Raw genomic sequence first — 5,173 nt, forward strand, 5'->3', positions numbered from 1 at the left:
CTCTTCCCCTTTATCTCTCTCTCTCTCTCTCTCTCTACTTTGATTTACCTCCTGTATCCCCTATGATTTTGAAATACATAAAGCGCTGAACACAATCAGGTTGTTTTTGTTTTTTTCATGTATAATCTATTGTATTTCATTTGTATAGATTTGCAATAAACATTAAGTACAGGTAGAGTTTTAAAAAAAAAGCACAGCTGTGACGGAACATTTAGTGTTTTCATTCATACATAGATTACATTCCTCTGTAGAAACAATTACCACTAAAAGAATAAATAAAGCCAAGAATACTTTCACAGAGAGATTATTTCTGCATAGAAATGATAGAAACATGACATTTTCAAGGTGTTTACACAATAGAAGGTGTACTAGAATATCATGACTCAATAAACTTTTCTTTATTCATACAAATATATATATAATGGTAAAACTTCTTTTGGTATCAGAATACTAGTCAGTTGTGGGGAACTGTAAATAGGTAATCATTTTTTAACTCCCTCCACATAAGGAGCAGGTTGGTGCAATAATCATAGTCCCATTTTGCCACAATCTGGCACATGGGTTAATGAATACTAGTAGAAGTCACAGAGTAAGAAAGGTCTTTTAAAAAGATAATAATTGCCATTTCATAAATGATGGTGATGAAATATGATAATAAAACAATTCTCTGAATCCTATAATAATTATCAAATCATCATCATCACTGTCACTTTTATCATCTCTTTTTAGTACACGTACCTGGTAGTTGCATCACCATATATTGTATGATATTATAATCACCGTACAAAAATGGAGTTAGTATCTTCACTGAATGCTCTTGGGGGAAGCTTAACTGTATACTTGATGCAATCAACTGAGTATGCAAGTCTTCCACTTTAAATACCGTATGACCGGGGCATATGTCCCCCCAAAAAATTACAATTGGACTTTCAGCAACAATAAATTTTAAAAAAAGTGAATCAATGCAAATGCAATTTCAAGGTATGAAACTATAACTTCTTACCCACATCTTACAGAAAACCCATCCGATTTGTTTCAGTTGTAAAAAACAAAAACAAAAACAAAATGAAGATCTTTGTAGAGCATGTCAGGAATCCCTTCCCTCCAAGTTCTGTCCATTGTGTTTACAGGTCCAAGAGCATCCAAGTGCTGAACTTGGAAGAAACGGACCCATGACATGCTCTACAACGATCTACATTTCCCTGTGACCACTTAACCAAATTGAATGGAGTTTCTGCAAAATGTAGGTAAGATATTATATTTTAGACCCTGAAATAGCATTCAGACAGTTTGATCATTTTGAAAGTTATCAATGCGGAAATCGGATTGTATTTTATTTATTTATTTTTCATTTTATTATTATTATTATTTTTTATTTATTTTTTTTTTTTGGGGGGGACATACTGTATAGCAGACATCTCTTCTTTTTGCAAGTCAGCACAATGAGGTATTAATTTAAGGATGTCAGGCAGTAAGTAACCATACATTTCACTTGTCTTGATTGCAAAGTTTGGTTGTTCCCTCCCCCACCCCCATCCCCACCTCTAACCATGCAAGGCGAGGAGATTGGTAGCACATTGAAAACAAAGGGGAAATACACAATGTTCAAACAGACAAGCAAAACGATACACACATAACTCCTGTGCTACATCATGAGTTAGTAGTCCCTACATGTGACTGACGGTCCTTTCTGGCGTGACTGTGGCTTTGGCAAGGACAGACCCCCTCCCCAAAAGAAACGCCTTCCACAGTTTGCTAAATACCTATAACTTCCCACAGGAGATGTGAATACAGTACTACATTAGCCTAACATTCAGTCATGGAGGAACGAGAAGTTGTATAAACTACCAAAATGGTCAAATGAATGCAAACCACTCCTCCGCATTGACCAATCCTGAACATACACACTCTTTGTTCATATCAGGTACAGAGAATGACTAGTGGATGCCTCAGTTTTACACAAATAGAACAGCAAAATTGCATTACATGAGATCACAAGCAACAATGCCCATTTTTACATCCAAATTACATGTACTTCCGACAGGTTACAATACTGAAGTGGAATACACTACACAACAAGCTTTGTCACCATATTGATGTAGTCAAAGTACTGATGCTTGTCAGTTTAGTGGAAGGCCAAAAAATCTAAAATCAATCTGGAGAAGTGGAGATGGGATAATGCTTCCAAGTGCAATCAGCTATCCTCTACAGACCTGCAAAATAGCGGGTCATTGTGATAAGAAAATACAACAGCGCTATGCTAGCCATGATGGCACTTGACAGTCGGTACAATTTTCCCCTCATGAGAAAGTTTGTTGGGTGATGGCTGTCACCATGGGGGTCAGAAGCCACATTACCATGTCACTTGAGTTAGCCTCATTTTTTTGAGAATTCACTCCTGGAATCAACGACTAAAAGGCACCAAAGTCAAAATTTCAAAGCCATGAAGAACCCAAAATATCCCGTGAATATGTGATCACTACACATTCACATCCAACCCAGTGCTCTCTTCCACATTCTACTCATTGACAGATGGACACTCCCTGCCCTCAACATTCACCCTGCAAGGATTTTTGGTGGTACATAATGATGAAATCTCTGCCCATTAAACAGCAATGACAAAAGGTGTGAGCCTCCCAATTTGACCAATCAGAGGCCTACAGTCCAACTTTGAACTGATCACTTTAACCACTTCTATCTGATTTTTGCGACACACTGCACAGCAGACAAGCGTACTGGTTCATCAACAAAAAATTTGTCCAAAAGAAAAAATTGGAAACATGCACCATAAAGAGAATGATTAGCAATAGTCTTCTTTTCTAAATTTGCTAGAGACAAACAGTCTCGAGTTCTGATAAAAAGGACTGGGCTCTGCTTTATAGGCACAAAAACAGCAACAAATAAAAGCCTGCCAAATGAGACCTTTTCCTCTGCCTAATACTCTGTTCATTCTACTGTATAGCATGCTGCTGAAACTACGTACTAATTTCTGGCATAGAGAAGCACTTTCACACATGCTAACCACCTGACATTAAAATCATGACTTTCACAAAAATGAATTTCTTGGAGCAGTTAATACTTTGAATGCGAAGTTCCCAGCAGTAAAATATCTCAAGGCAGACAGTTGGACGGATTTGTGTACGTTGGAAGTCTGTTGCATACACATGAAAGTGAAACAATTCCTTTAACCCTAAAAAGGCCGGGGGGGGGGGGGGGGGGGGGGGGTTGAATCAACCCCCCCCTCGACATTTTTCGCGACTACTGCGCCGCACGAAATTTTTTTGACCGCGCCGTTCGCTGACTTTTTACTTTTAAGTCTCGCGCATCTTTTGACACCATTTTCGCGAAAATCGTGCATACCGTTACGATGCTGCATAACGTTTTATACATGCCTGTCAGACCGAAAATGGCTCAAAAACGTGATTTTGTGTATAAAGTCTATGCAAATAAAGTTTTCTCTTCTTATTCATAAAGATATGATTATTTTCACTTTTTTAGGCTGAAACTAATTGATTTTAGCATAATTATGCTTGAAATAGGTTCTGTCATAAATTTTGCGGAAAAAAAAATGATAAAACAAAAGGTCGAAAAAACAAAGAAATACATAAGAAATTCATAAAACAAGAAAATACATAAGAAATTGATTTTGATACCAAATTTTTTTCTCAAGTTCATTGTTAGGAATGCTACAAAGAATGTTTTCACCAAAAATTAGGATTCTAGGAGCTTTAATTTCTGATTTAGAGCAAAATGTATGATTTTATGCATATATTAGCATGATTAATTATTATGGCAAAAATTTCCATTTCTTTATGTATAGCTTGGTAGATTACGCCACAGGTAACGCACGTGCCAAATTTCATGGCGATTGCGCGATCGACGGCCGAGATCTCAGGGGGGGGGGGGGGGGGGTTGAATCAACCCCTCCCCGGCCACAGAACACCAAAAAAAGCCCGGCCTGGTTAGGGTTAAGGCTATGTATGAATCTTCCTTCTGAGTAGGAAAGGCATCTCACAGTGCTATGTACCATTCGTATACCCAGTGGCAAATGAGTCTTCACAGATTAGACAAATTTTGATTCATTCACACCGAGTATCTATGGCTAACTTTGACAGACTCCAAATTGTGGAGTGTACCAAAAGGAATCTAGTAACAGGACTGTTTCTTAAATACGATGTGGCCAATAACTATGAACGACTCATTGCATATCAGAAGAACTGATTGGTGCTAAAAGACTGCATTCAAAGTTATCTGCATGGAGTAATGTTTCAAACCATAAACCTGAGGTAACAGTGATTGCTTCATGGCTATAACTGTTAAATTGTGAAGGCTGGGAGAACAGTCTTCAGGGCTTACAAAGTAATAATTTGTCAAACATTTGCCATCAGAAAACTTAGAAACAAGATGTGATATGGAAGATTATTTTTATTTGGTCACAGTATCAAATACTTTGGGAACAATCGTAAAATAGATTTGGTTCATCAAGCTTATAACACCACACTGTTTACATCCAATGTCATTCAGTTTGGTGTCACCTGGCACTTGGGGTTCATCTGAGAAGCCACTCTTCATTGATATTTTTCTTTGTGAATTCTACTAAGCAACCACTCAGTAACAGAAAACTATGGACCCCGCAAAAATACTACAGTGCCCCACATCTTCAAAATAGTGACCACTTTTGGGTGCATTTTGCTCTGGATTTGTATAGCATCTCTGCTGAGTCCTATGTAGTGTGTTGTTATGAACTGCAAAGCCTCAAGGTGCCATATGCCATAAGTCGTGGATCTCACCAAGGTGACGGCTAGCAGCAACTTCAGGAAAATCAAGGTGTCGGAATGCTTCATGTGCAACCCAGAATCTTGTACGATGACACTACACACAGGCATGATACCGGTATTATGCTGCATTCTTTCCATTATATAGTATATTGGAATGTTGCAGAAGCCACTTACATCCACAGTTGCATGCGTCATTTACAATGAAAGTTTATTGATTTGGTAGTAGCAGTTCCTGCTGCAAAATAAATGCACAAGTTACGTCATATCACAAAGTATTTGCACAATTCCTAAAATGGCTGACCACGACAGGATTATCATCCAACAACAATCCTAGTTCTGGCATATAATTTGATGCATATCCTTTCTTGCTCTCGGGTAGTTCCGCAAGAATAGAG

This window comes from Diadema antillarum, unplaced genomic scaffold (genome assembly GCF_040938485.1).
Source record: "Diadema antillarum isolate AM-2024a unplaced genomic scaffold, OU_Dant_1.0 seq00000098_RagTag, whole genome shotgun sequence".
NCBI classification, from domain to species: domain Eukaryota; kingdom Metazoa; phylum Echinodermata; class Echinoidea; order Diadematoida; family Diadematidae; genus Diadema; species Diadema antillarum.